This window comes from Schistocerca serialis, chromosome 2 (assembly GCF_023864345.2).
Source record: "Schistocerca serialis cubense isolate TAMUIC-IGC-003099 chromosome 2, iqSchSeri2.2, whole genome shotgun sequence".
NCBI lineage: Eukaryota > Metazoa > Arthropoda > Insecta > Orthoptera > Acrididae > Schistocerca > Schistocerca serialis.
Genome location: NC_064639.1, coordinates 782,951,190 through 782,966,409, shown reverse-complemented (window position 1 = coordinate 782,966,409; position 15,220 = coordinate 782,951,190). Strand labels below are relative to the sequence as shown.

Here is a 15,220-nt window from a genome sequence, read left to right as displayed (position 1 = left end):
TGATTTCTCAGGATCTATGTACCCAAATTTCGTGAAAATGTAATCACATGATAGTTCTAGTATAATATATTTGTCCAATGATATCTTCTTGGAGTAGCAGTTTTAATGGCCAGTAGTGTACTTGACTCTGTAACCCAGCAACTAGTGTTTTGGCTTCTCAGTCTCAAACGAAAAGTGCAAATGTGCTTCCTTCATAGAGAGATGATCATGAAAATGAACATTCTCGTCACCACTACTGCCAGCAGTCATGTGCAGTGTCTACGCTTCTCATATCCCTATAACACGATTTCATTGAAACTCAGTGAGGTGTTGACAATGGCGCCTAGGTCGCCCTAAATGCGTTCCTCACTAAAACCAACTCAGCACTTGCAGTCTCAAAGGTAACTAAAGCTCACCACTGTTACAGCGTGTTTAAAACAACCGTGGCGCTACTAGCACCACTCTTATGCGACTGGCGCGAAATTTTTCAGATGTTGAAACCCGCCCACCAACTTTCGCTTATGTTGGACATCTCCTTCTTGATATTCTTTTCTTTTCCGTCGGTGTATTTGGTTTTTACAGACCAAATTTTGTTGTTACTAAGTCCGACGTTTCCCAGTATGTGTCTAAAAATGGCTGTTGACCACGTTCCATTATTAGGAGTAGAAAGGAAATTTTCGCACCCGTTTTCGTTGATGGGTGGCGTCTTCAAAGATATTGCCTGCTGTTTCCTGATGTGTTTTGAGTCGACACGCTGGCAGGTGAGAACAGGATATTTGCGAGTTCTTTGGGGAACCACAGAAAAAGTGCTGACTGAGAACACGTTGAGTGAGAGAGTTCTATTCTGGTGAAGAATACAAGCCTTTAATGGCTCATTAGCGTTTTTGTTTGGTTAGAGGTAGCCATGCTTATTGCGTCAAATGCGTTGCTCTAGTTAGTGTTTGCTGGCTTTTTTAGCCCAGTGGGTTTGCTCAAGTTCCGTTTCTATTTGTCGCAACGATTGTAATTTTATGAGGAATAAGCACTTGGAGACGCTTCAATGGATTTTTACCAGGCAATCTTATGGACCAGGGTATCCTTTCGATATCTGCAAATTCTAGTCTAACTACCCTGTTTCAAATGGAAAATGAGAATAAACGCTCTCTTGCGGACTACGTCTTGTCATGTTAATTTTTAGAATTTTCAGCGGATGTTATGAGTCCTTTCTTAGGGTTGTTGGACGCCACGTGATTTAACAATTTGTTTCCATTTGTGTAGCAGCTAACTTATTTTCTTCGAAATTTTGGTTGGTAAAGTAAATTTCCACGTTCTGGACCTACACGAACCTATCGGGCCCGACCTACAGCCATATCATCGCTACCAATGCTGTCATCGGATGCAGTTTTGGGGATACGTGGTCGACACACTGTCATCGTCGGGTCTCTTGACTTTGTAACAGCTACTAATCACTCGAATAGCTGTTCAGTTGGCCTCACGAGACTGGAAACATCCCTGGCAGCACAGGGAAATGAATCCGGGTCTCCTGTATTTCAGTCACCCGGGCTGACTACACATCTACTGAGGTGGACACGCTGACGTGTTAAAAGGAACACGTCACTGAAGTAAATATTCTTATGTACACGTGTATGTATTGTGAATTTTGAACGGTACACTCATTTACTGATGAATTTCTGTTGCATTTCTGATTGCCAAGAGCACTGTCATCACCCAGAAATTTAACTGTTTGTGCTAACAAATCAATGTTTGCGAATTAATTTCGTTCTCAAGAGTGATTATCCAGGAATCATAGTCACATTTCGCCAGTATACTGTCACCATCACCAGAGATCATCTTAAGCCTATTACACGTTAAGAGTATTCTAAGAACTGTAATTTATTATGCAAAGCTCTCTCTGTTACGACTTCCTCCAGCTGCAGAGCGCTGTTTTACAAATTTCAGCTTCCTTAAGGTGAGTTCAGTTAGCTGGGACATCGTGCAACACAAAATTCTGTGGATATAAGTTGTGGTAATCAGTCTAAGGCTACGAGGTCAACCAACAAAGGGTCAATGCTTCAGGTTTTATTCAGGACTGAAGACAGACTAGTCGAGATATTATTATCATAGTGAGATGCGTGGATACCTCTTCAGTTACTCTCTTATGTAGTTTTTGATCTAAGGCAAAAAGCACAAACTTGCTTTGCACTGGTAGTCCATACAACTAACGAATTATTTACAATGAGATATTATCGTGCATGATATATTCCCAAGACTTTTTTTAATTAATTATTTTGTTCGCCTTTCACTCTGCTAATCGAAACGGTACTTCAGTCACTAAACGAAAAGGATGATTAAGATTTGACGTACCATCGACATCGAGGTCATTAGAGACGGAGGGCAAGCATGAAATCATTCAAGAGTGGGGTAGCAAATCTACCAAGTCGTTAAAAAGAACCATTCCAGCATTTTCCTGGAGCAGTTTAGGGAAATGACGAAAAGCCTAAATCGGGATGACGGGACGCGCCCAGTCTGCTAACCACTAACCACATACGAGGCTGAGACGAATGAAAACCTTAAATTTGTAAAAACAAATCGAAAATTTGCGCCGTTATCCTGTAAGTTGGTAAGCGTGCTACAAACAGCATGCAGAATGGCATGTAGGTGGCAGCATAGGGCAGATGCACACATACCGTCGCAGTATCAGTATAAAGATGGCCGCCTCACTTGCGACTTGCACCAGGGAAGAACAGCGTTCTGTTATTCGGTTTCTGCGTAGTGAAGATGTGAAACCTATTGAAATTCATCGACGAATGAAGGTTCAGTACGGTGAAGCAAGTTTGTCACAGCATCAGGTCTACGAATGGAGTAGGAATTTCGCAAATGGTGTGATTTCATTTCCCCCAAATGAACCATGGACCTTGCCGTTGGGGGGGAGGCTTGCGTGCCTCAGCGATACAGATAGCCGTACCGTAGGTGCAACCACAACGGCGGGGTATCTGTTGAGAGGCCAGACAAACGCGTGGTTCCTGAAGAGGGGCAGCAGCCTTTTCAGTAGTTGCAGGGGCAACAGTCTGGATGATTGACTGATCTGGCCTTGTAACACTAACCAAAACAGCCTCGCTGTGCTGGTACCGCGAACGGTTGAAAGCAAGGGGAAACTACAGCCGTTATTTTTCCCGAGGGCATGCAGCTTTACTGTATGGTTAATGATGATGGTGTCCTCTTGGGTAAAATATTCCGGAGGTAAAATAATCCCCCATTCGGATCTCCGGGCGGGGACTACTCAAGAGGATGCCGTTATCAGGAGAAAGAAAATTGGCGATCTACGAAACGGAGCGTGGAATGTCAGATCCCTTAATCGGGCAGGTAGGTTAGAAATTTTAAAAAGGGAAATGGATGGTTTAAAGTTAGATATAGTGGGAATCAGTGAAGTTCGGTGGCAGGCGGAACAAGACTTTTGGTCAGGCGAATACAGGGTTATAAATACAAAAAAGTCAAATAGGGGTAATGTAGGAGTAGGTATAATAATGAATAAAAAAATAGCAATGCGGGTAAGCTATTACAAACAGCATAGTGAACGCATTATTGTGGCCAAGATAGACACGAAGCCCACGCCTACTACAGTAGTACAAGTTTATATGCCAACTAGCTCTGCAGATGACGAAGAAATTGAAGAAATGTGTGACGAAATAAAAGAAATTATTCAGATAAGGGAGCCGAAAATTTAATAGTCATGGGTGACTGGAATTCGGTAGTAGGAAAAGGGAGAGAAGGAAATGTAGCAGGTGAATATGGATTGGGGCTAAGAAATGAAAGAGGAAGCCGCCTGGTAGAATTTTGCACAGAGCACAACTTAATCATAGCTAACACTTGGTTCAAAAATCATAAAAGAAGGTTCTATACATGGAAGAAGCCTGGAGATACTGACAGATTTCAGATAGATTATATAATGGTAAGACAGAGATTTAGGAACCAGGTTTTAAATTATAAGACATTTCCAGGGGCAGATGTGGACTCTGACCACAATCTATTGGTTATGAACTGTAGATTAAAACCGAAGAAACTGCAAAAAGGTGGGAATTTAAGGAGATGGGACCTGGATAAACTGACTAAACCAGAGATTGTACAGAGTTTCAGGGAGAGCGTAAGGGAACAAATGGCAGGAATGGGGGAAACAAATACAGTAGAAGACGAATGGGTAGCTTTGAGGGATGAAGTAGTGAAGGCAGCAGAGGATCAAGTACGTAAAAAGACGAGGGCTAGTAGAAATCCTTGGGTAACAGAAGAAATATTGAATTTAACTGATGAAAGGGAAAAATATAAAAATGCATTAAATGAAGCAGGCAAAAAGGAATACAAACGTCTCAAAAATGAGATCGACAGGAAGTGCAAAATTGCTAAACAGAGATGGCTAGAGGATAAATGTAAGGATGTAGAGGCTTATCTCACTAGGGGTAAGATAGATACTGCCTACAGGAAAATTAAAGAGACCTTTGGAGAAAAGAGAACCACTTGTATGAATATTAAAAGCTCAGATGGAATCCCAGTTCTAAGCAAAGAAGGGAAAGGAGAAAGGTGGATAAAGTATATAGAGGGTCTATACAAGGGCGATGTACTTGAAGACAATATTATGGAAATGGAAGAGGATGTAGATGAAGATGAAATGGGAGACATGATACTGCGCGAAGAGTTTGACAGAGCACTGAAAGACCTGAGTCGAAACAAGGCCCCGGGAGTAGAAAACATTCCATTAGAACCACTGACGGCCTTGGGAGAGCCAGTCCTGACAAAACCCTACCATCTGGTGAGCAAGATGTATGAGACAGGCGAAATATCCTCAGACTTCAAGAAGAATATAATAATTCCAATCCCAAAGAATGCAGGTGTTGACAGATGTGAAAATTACCGAACTATCAGTTTAATAAGTCACGGCTATAAAATACTAACGGTAATTCTTTACAGACGAATGGAAAAACTAGTAGAAGCCGACCTAGGGGAAGATCAGTTTGGATTCCGTAGAAATATTGGAACACGTGAGGCAATACTGACCCTACGATTTATCTTAGAAGCTAGATTAAGGAAAGGCAAACCTACATTTCTAGCATTTGTAGACTTAAAGAAAGCTTTTGACAATGTTGCCTGGAATACTCTCTTTCAAATTCTGGAGTTGGCAGGGGTGAAATACAGGGAGCGAAAGGCTATTTACAATTTGTACAGAAACCAGATGGCAGTTATAAGAGTCGAGGGGCATGAAAGAGAAGCAGTGGTTGGGAAAGGAGTGAGACAGGGTTGTAGCCTCTCCCCGATGTTATTCAATCTGTATATTGAGCAAGCAGTAAAGGAAACAAAAGAAAAGTTCGGAGTAGGTATTAAAATCAATGGGGAACAAATAAAAACTTTGAGGTTCGCCGATGACATTGTAATTCTGTCAGAGACAGCAAAGGACTGCCGGCCGATGTGGCCGTGCGGTTCTAAGCGCTTCAGTTTGGAACCGCGTGACCGCTACGGTCGCAGGTTCGAATCCTGCCTCTGGCATGAATGTGTGTGGTGTCCTTAGGTTAGTTAGGTTTAAGTAGTTCTAAGTTCTAGGGGACTGATGACCTCAGAAGTTAAGTCCCATAGTGCTCAGAGCCATTTGAACCATTTGAGCCAGCAAAGGACTTGGAAGAGCAGTTGAACGGAATGGATAGTGTCTTGAAAGGAGGATATAAGATGAACATCTACAAAATCAAAACGAGGATAATGGAATGTAATCGATTTAAGTCGGATGATGCTGAGGGTATTAGATTAGGAAATGAGACACTTAAAGTAGTAAAGGAGTTTTGCTATTTGGGGAGCAAAATAACTGATGATGGTCGAAGTGGAGAGGATATAAAACGTAGACTGGCTATGGCAAGGAAAGCGTTTCCGAAGAAGAAATATTTGTTAACATCGAGTATAGATTTAAGTGTCAGGAAGTCGTTTCTGAAAGTATTTGTATGGAGTGTAGCCATGTATGGAAGTGAAACATGGACGATTAATAGTTTAGACAAGAAGAGAATAGAAGCTTTCGAAATGTGGTGCTACAGAAGAATGCTGAAGATTAGATGGGTAGACCACATAACTAATGAGGAGGTGTTGAATAGGATTGGGGAGAAGGGAAGTTTGTGGCACAAATTGGCTAGAAGAAGGGGTCGGTTGGTAGGCATGTTCTGAGGCATCAAGGGATCACCAATTTAGTATTGGAAGGCAGCGTAGAGGGTAAAAACCGTAGAGGGAGACCAAGAGATGAATACATCAAGCAGATTCAGAAGGATGTAGGTTGCAGTAGGTACTGGGAGATGAAAAAGCTTGCACAGGATAGAGTAGCATGGAGAGCTGCATCAAACCAGTCTCAGGACTGAAGACCACAACAACAACAACGTTGCAGCAGTCGAAGCCATAGAGAAGGAAAACCGCCGAGTAACACTGAATGACATTGCAGCACGTTTACAGATTAGTCATGGATCAGCACATCGCATTGTGCATAATGTGCTCCAGTTTGACAAAGTGTCTGCAAGATGGGTGCCACGGCAGCTGACTCCTGAAATGAGAGAATGACGTGTTGATGCTTGTGAAGAACTTTTTCGGCACTTTGAACGAGAAGGTGATGGCTTCCTTGCAAGAATCGTTACTGGGGACGAAGCTCGGGTTCACTTCCACCAACCGGAAACGAAGAGAGCGAGCAAGGAATGGCGCCATTCCTCATCATCAGAACCAAAAAAGTTTCGAACAGAACCATTAGCAAGGAAGGTTACGCTGACTCTCTTTTGGGGAAAAAAAGGCGTCAGTTTGGAGCATTACATGCCTAGAGGGACCACTGTCACCAGTTGATCATACACAGATCTCCTAAAAAAATCATCTGAGGCCTGCAATCAAATCAAAGCGACGTGGATTGCTGTCAGCAGGTGTCCTTTTGCAGCGTGACTATTCAAGGCCCCAAACTACCAGTATAGTTCCAACAACCACAGACCAGCATTTTGAGTGTCTTCCTCATCCACCATACTCACCAGACCTTGCCCCCAAGTGATTTCCATATGTTTGGACCACTCAAAGACGCAATGGGAGGAAAGAAGTTCCACGCGTTGCATGAGTGGTTGTGTGGACTCCCAAAAGAATTTTTTCTCTAAAGGGTTTTATGCACTTTGTAAGCACTTGCATTGAGCGTGGGGGAGATGATGTTGAAATGTGATACAGCTTTGTACCACTTCTGCACAATAAATAATATTTAAAAAAAATTAAGGATTTCATTTGACTCACCCTCGTAGCTAGCAGCAGTCGATTTTTTTTTGTCCAGTTTCCACAATCTCATATTGTTTTGGAAAAGTACACAAGTACTTCTCAATGGTGTAGGGTATCTGACGTCTTTCCAGAATGTGTGAAATATACCGGTGCTGACAGAACTTGAAGGTCGTTCCCCTCTAGAAGCACCCAGAGACGAGAGGGAGAGAGAAGACAGCTGAAGGAAGGATGGGCTTGCGGGAGGGAGGGAGTTTGCCTGCGCTGTTTACTCAGCCCGAAAGCCACGGTGCCAAATACCTGGCGGCCCACGGCCCCGTCCCCCTGCCCCTCCACTCAGCTCAGCTCCTCTGCCTGCTCTGCTCAGCTCACAGAGTCAGCCTGCGGCTGCTGCCCTGGCACTGTGCTGCTCAAAGCCAGCCGCTCGTGTTTGGAGACACTGCAGAGCCGCCGTGACGTGGCGGAAGCCACGAATTACGTTAGGCCTACGGGAGCATTCCGAGGAACCACGCTGCGAGTGCTTCTGCGCATTCCAAGGGATCCGCGTGTACCCGGGGCACAGTACTGGCTCCGGTTTTCTTCTTGCCACATACGCGGTGCATCTCAAATGTATTCACAAACTTCTGTTGAGAAGGTTTACGCACATCGAAACAAGATCAACTCTTGATTTTTAAAGCTTTAATGAAAGAATGTTGTACAATGTCCTCAAGTCAGTAGCTCATATACAATTTTCAAAAATGTGCTCTGCTTACCTCTTCGAGAGACAGACTGTAAATTTTTTGAGTGCCATTGTTCTTAAAACAAATGAAATTTGTTTACACTTAACAGCGACTTTCTGATCTTTGGTGAGCTGACTGCAGTGTAGTCTGTTCATTTGGTTCTAATAGTTGGTTAACTTAAGGATTTTGTGTGCACAGAAAAATAAACGTGCCTAGAGGACATTTCTGGGTTACGACTTTTTACGATTTTAAATCGTAACTAACACCTAAAGTGTGAAGATCAGCTAAGAAATGCATTTTGGTTAAGAATCCCAACCTAAAGCAACAATTCATAATTAATATATAATGAATTCATAAGATTTTGGTTTTTTCTTAGTAATGAATTTCGTGGATAAGGCCCAAGAACTGGTGTTACTGGCAAAAAATATTGCCCCTATTCGAACAAGCCTTGAAGAAGCTCGAGAGACATGAATTTATTCAGGCAACAATGGGCGTTGATATTAATAAAACGCAAAAACAGAAAATGTTGTTGTCGATGCATTCCAGATAAACTGATTACTAAATTAAGTCAAAAACGCACGAACTGGTGTAGAAAACAACTGGAAAAATTCGAAGGCGGTACTTCAAACATGATCCGGAATAGCGTTACTGGTGCCGAATCTAGAATTCATTATTATGATTCTAAAAACAAAAGTCAGTCTGCTTAATGGGATTCTCAAACAGAACCTAAGCCTACGAATGTCCGAAGATCATTGCTAGGGTTCTCTTTATTTTCTTAACAGGACTACTGTCACTATAAGACTAGAAGATAGACCTACCGTTACTGCCGATTGGTAGACAAATGTCTGTTTGTCTCATATTTTAGAAAAGCGAAACTTTGAGAAACTAAATAAACACTGAGTATCTGGATGCCCTAAAGGTCATCACCATGGAACCTCTATCATACAGTCCTACCGTCCTGACCGAGCACCATGGGATTTCGTTTTGTTTCCGAAAAATCAGGTGAAGAAACGGAACGTCCTAAAAATCTGATTCCTGAAATACCTCAGGAGAAGTGGCATCACTGCTTTAAGGATTCGTATCATCGAATGCAAAAACGTGTTGTTGATAAAGGGAAAAACAATAAATCATTTATATTTTTAATTAATCCTTGTTTGTTTTTCTAGCAAATTTCAGTGTCGCCCTCGTGTATACGAATACATTTGTCGGATCGTTGCCTTTCACAACTTCCAAACACTTACAGTCGGTGGGTATTGATTTTGCAAGCCTTAACGACACACTGATGCAAAGTCTCTGGGTTAAGGATGTCACAGACTGAATGCCAGGGACGTGATGAGCACGGAAAACTTCCTGCCTTACTATCAACATGTCATGGCAGTATTATCCAGCGCGTCTCAAACAATGCGCTGGGCTTCATCGTACTTGCTGATACAAGACAGGACGAGTGTTATGAGTTAACTTCCTGTATGCAGCACCTGTAATATGTAGTAATAGATCATACGAACCTCCTAAACAGTCACCTAAAATAGCAGTAAACACATTTTAATTTTGAACAATGGGTGCATCATACAACACAGTAATCATGAATCTATCTCTGCTCTCAACGTTCTAAGACTGATAGCGAAATACTCGATCGGTTTCTGATTGATTGCTTCTTGCTGAAAACTCCTTGTTCAACATGACCTAAATTTTCACATATTAAAAGTTGATTACGATGCAACATACCATACGCTATCGATTGAAACGTAGAAATGATTGGAACATGCTATTTATTTTCTTACCAGTCATTTATGTACTGTTACGTTGTAGGTTGTGATCACGTGATTCATGTTTTCGCTTTTGGTTGAGAGCTATGAGCTAGTCGCATAGAGATGAGGAGATATCTGGCGGGAAAGGCAGTAAAGTAAACGGCAACTCCAGGAAGCATAAGTCGACAAGAACCTATACGTATCATTAATGAAAGTCCCTAGCCGTATTTTTCTGTGTACATGCGAAAGTCACTCTCAGAAAATATTGTAGGGATTGTGATATGATTTTCACTAATACACTCCTGGAAATTGAAATAAGAACACCGTGAATTCATTGTCCCAGGAAGGGGAAACTTTATTGACACATTCCTGGGGTCAGATACATCACATGATCACACTGACAGAACCACAGGCACATAGACACAGGCAACAGAGCATGCACAATGTCGCCACTAGTACAGTGTATATCCACCTTTCGCAGCAATGCAGGCTGCTATTCTCCCATGGAGACGATCATAGAGGTGCTGGATGTAGTCCTGTGGAACGGCTTGCCATGCCATTTCCACCTGGCGCCTCAGTTGGACCAGCGTTCGTGCTGGACGTGCAGACCGCGTGAGACGACGCTTCATCCAGTCCCAAACATGCTCAATGGGGGACAGATCCGGAGATCTTGCTGGCCAGGGTAGTTGACTTACACCTTCTAGAGCACGTTGGGTGGCAAGGGATACATGCGGACGTGCATTGTCCTGTTGGAACAGCAAGTTCCCTTGCCGGTCTAGGAATGGTAGAACGATGGGTTCGATGACGGTTTGGATGTACCGTGCACTATTCAGTGTCCCCTCGACGATCACCAGTGGTGTACGGCCAGTGTAGGAGATCGCTCCCCACACCATGATGCCGGGTGTTGGCCCTGTGTGCCTCGGTCGTATGCAGTCCTGATTGTGGCGCTCGCCTGCACGGCGCCAAACACGCATACGACCATCATTGGCACCAAGGCAGAAGCGACTCTCATCGCTGAAGACGACACGTCTCCATTCGTCCCTCCATTCACGCCTGTCGCGACACCACTGGAGACGGGCTGCACGATGTTGGGGCGTGAGCGGAAGACGGCCTAACGGTGTGCGGGACCGTAGCCCAGCTTCATGGAGATGGTTGCGAATGGTCCTCGCCGATACCCCAGGAGTAACAGTGTCCCTAATTTGCTGGGAAGTGGCGGTGCGGTCCCCTACGGCACTGCGTAGGATCCTACGGTCTTGGCGTGCATCCGTGCGTCGCTGCGGTCCGGTCCCAGGTCGACGGGCACGTGCACCTTCCGCCGACCACTGGCGACAACATCGATGTACTGTGGAGACCTCACGCCCCACGTGTTGAGCAATTCGGCGGTACGTCCACCCGGCCTCCCGCATGCCCACTATACGCCCTCGCTCAAAGTCCGTTAACTGCACATACGGTTCACGTCCACGCTGTCGCGGCATGCTACCAGTGTTAAAGACTGCGATGGAGCTCCGTATGCCAAGGCAAACTGGCTGACACTGACGGCGGCGGTGCACAAATGCTGCGCAGCTAGCGCCATTCGACGGCCAACACCGCGGTTCCTGGTGTGTCCGCTGTGCCGTGCGTGTGATCATTGCTTGTACAGCCCTCTCGCAGTGTCCGGAGCAAGTATGGTGGGTCTGACACATCGGCGTCAATGTGTTCTTTTTCCATTTCCAGGAGTGTAGATACTGATTCGCAAGGAATATTTGTGTGTATCACTACATATTATAAAAAAGTTGGCCGGTCACAGATATTTCGTGATATTAGTGCGAAGCTGGAGCGCTTCGCTAGTTTCTTTATGTTTATAGCACCATCGTCCGATCAATATAGTCCAGTCACCAATATCTGATGCACATGGTTTATGTACACTCTCTGCAGGCCTCTTCCGTATTTTTTAAATCAGGCAATCAGGCAGTAAATACGCCTCCAGTCTAAATTAGCAAGGTGCGAAATATGAATAGAGTTAAGCCAATATGACCGCAGGAGGCGTCATGTGCGGATTGAGATACGACGTGTGCAACACGTGCAGGCATAGCTGCGCGCAAGTGATTTCAGCCATTCTGAGGTTCATGCTAATGTCAGAGCTTCAGACTGTTTGTGTTTCGAAATGAAAAATACCGAACATATTACATGAAGCATATCGTTTAATTTATTCTTTAGCCACACGGGACAATTAAAAAATACTTCAAAAGAAAATCCGTGAGCGTACACTTCTAGAAAAACAACAAGCTGGAAGATTTAAATTGAAAGTACCAGGCGTGTAAGAAACGAATAAGCGTTTTGAATTGTCACAGAAAATGAAGCTTCCTAGCTACAAGGTTCAGTTTTTGGAACGATGTACACTGTGTGATCAAAAGTATCCGGACATCTGGCTGAAAATGACGTACAAGTTCGCGGGGCCTTCCATCGATAATGCTGGAATTCAATACAATGTTGGCCCACCCTTAGCCTTGATGACAGCCTCCACTCTTGCAGGCATACGTTCTATCGAGTGCTGGAAGGTTTCTTGAGAAATGGCAGCCCATTATTCCCGGAGTGCTGAACTGAGGAGAGACATCGATGTCGGTCGGTGAGGCCTGGCACGATGTCGGTGTCCCAAAACACGCCAAAGGTGTTGTATAGGATTCAGGTCAGGACTCTGTGCAGGCCAGTCCATTACAGGGATGTTATTGTCGTGTAACCACTTCGTCACAGGCCGTGCATTATGAATAGGTGCTCGATCGTGTTGAAAGATGCAATCGCCATCCCCGAATTGCTCTTCAACAGTGGCAAGCAGGAAGGTGCTTAAAACATCAATGCACGCCTGCGCTGTGATAGTGCCACGCCAAACAACAAGGGGTGCAAACCCCCTCCATGAAAAATACGACCACACTATAAACCACCGCCTGCGAATTTTACTGTTGGCGGCACACACACTGGAAGATGGCGTTCACCGGGTATTTGCCATACCCACACCCTGCCGTCGGATCACCACATTGTGTACCGTGATTCGCCACTCCACACAACGTTTTTCAACTGTTCTATCGTCCAATGTTACGCCCCTGAATGATGGTCTGGATAGATGTCAGCCTATTACACATATAGACCCTGTTCAACTGTCGGCGGTCTCTGTCAGTCAAGAGACGGGCCGGCCTGTACGAATTTGTGCTGTACGTGTCCCTTAACGTTTTCACTTCACTATTACATCGGAAAAAGTGGACCTAGGGGTGTTTAGGAGTGTGGAAACCCGCGTACAGATCACAACTGACGCTCAACCATCTGACCACGTTCGAAGTCCGTAAGTTCTGCAGAGCGCCCCATTCTGCTCTCTCACGATGTATAATGACTACTGAGACCGCTGATATGGAATACCTGGCAGTAGCTGGCAGCGCAATGCACCTAATATGAAAAACATATGTTTTTGGGGGTGTCCGGATACTTTTGATCACATAGTGTAGTTTTGTTCCATTAGAAGATGGTAGTAGAATTGTCAGTCCAGTTCAACAACCAGCCAGTGGGAAGAAACTAATGTGAAGCTGGCGAACGTATGTTTCAGCTTCGAAGAATGGAAACAGATTATTAAGTAGGATTGGAAGTTTGAAAACACTGCAGTGGAGGCAGTGGAGACGTGAATATGAAAGAGATCCACCTGTAGAATTAACAACTATATGTCCAAGTTACAAATTCAAGTCTATAAAAAATTGTGTGACTCGCAGAGATTACGGATTGGGACCACTTCTTTTGGCGACAAGTGCTTTTAATTTTTTTTTTTTTTTTTTTGTGGTATTCAAAAAATTTAAAAACCTCTCTCACACCGGCCTGATTTAGCTTCACTGATCAGGATAGTAAAAACATGCATATGTTAAGGGAATTTTCTTTCACAAAGCAGGTTTATCACATTCACACAGTTCAATACTGTTCTATCCTGATTAAATTAAGCTTAACTTAAATTCCATAAGGCAGTAAAGCAATTTCGAAGACTCGGTGCGACGAAACTTGTCAGTCGATTTCCTGAAAACATTTGTAATAATTATTAACTTTCGGTGATCACATGGGGAGATCTGCTGGTAAGACCGTGTTAGCCTATTTATTTGAAGTAACTGGATATCTTGAGCATACAGAACGGCAGGTTCGTCCAGTGTAAATCAGACGTTCCCCACTGATCCCGTGCAACACAGCGTAGTAAGCAGACACTGTCAATAATAATCAGTTAAATAATACGCGAACACACTTACTTTAGTTTAGTTCATGTATTAAATTCCTTCTCATACAGAATCTCATCAAGATGGCGACTAGCTCAACAATACATACATATACATCCTCCTTCTTTCACGGCTAATCGGCAAGATCCTTCATTCTTTTCATAAGAGAAAACAGATAGCAGAGAAGCTATTCCATGGAGTAAATGGACGCTCCAAGGAATAATAGGGCTAGAAACTACTTTGCATCATCGTATATTAAAGTTTAGGAATCGGTTAGATAAGAAGAGATATTTCGAGATATGTACTGAGTTAGATAATTTATAAAATTTCTAAAATATCGCGGAGAGACCGCTGCAAGAGACATTACATACTGAATCCTCAAATGTGGTGGAACTGTTTCATTATTCAGTGCAAAAATTCATGAAGGTAAGGGTCACATGAGATTAAAGTAAGTGCTATACAAGGGGACAGCGAAAGTGACAGTTGGCAGGAGGACGTCACTTCTCCCACTCCTCATCTTTCCTTCTTTTTTAAGTGCAAATGAGTAGCCTTTGGCATAGTCTCGCTTGGTCTGTGACTATATGGGCATACTGTTCCCACAGTCTGAATTCTGCCACAAACTAAACTAAACTCCTCCCGAACAGGCCATGAAGGCCCAACGGTACCGACCGGCCGCCGTGTCATCCTCAGACCACAGGCGCCACTGGATGCGGATATGGAGGGGCATGCGGTCAGCACGCCGCTCTCCCGGCCGTATGTCAGTTTACGAGACCGGAGCCGCTACTTCTCAATCAAGTAGCTCCTCCGTTTGCCTCACAAGGGCTGAGTGCATCCCGTTTGCCAACAGCGCTCGGCAGATCGGATGGTCACCCATCCAAGTGCTACCCCATCCCGACAGCGCTTAACTTCGGTGATCTGACGGGAACCTGTGTTACCACTGCGGCAAGGCCGTTGGCGAATTCTGACACAGGTGCTATTCATGTAGCATCTTAGGAAGCAACGACAGCTCAACGAACATCTGTCGTCAACAGGGTAAAATGGCAACACACAACTTAATTCATCTTGCCGGCACGACTTTGCAATTGCATAGGTAGCCGCGTTTAACTCGACAAACGTGGACTAATGGCGTCCGCTACTTGTGGTGGAAGCATGCAAAATAGGTGGATGGGGTATCTTCAACATTTGTCCCTCGAGCTGCCAGTTTCGCTACTTTCTTGTACAGTAGTGCGCAACACACTCTGTGAACAGGATCAGTTTGCGTAATTTTATCTGAATGCTGGAGCAACAGTTGAAATACTACGATCTAAACCACTGGGTACAATTT

General features: G+C 44.1%; 1 pseudogene; it reads right to left on the bottom strand.

The window, feature by feature from the left end:
* Positions 1 to 14,734: 14,734 nt before the first annotated feature.
* LOC126458821 (5S ribosomal RNA) lies at positions 14,735 to 14,852 on the bottom strand (annotated as a pseudogene).
* Between the last annotated feature and the right edge of the window lie 368 nt (positions 14,853 to 15,220).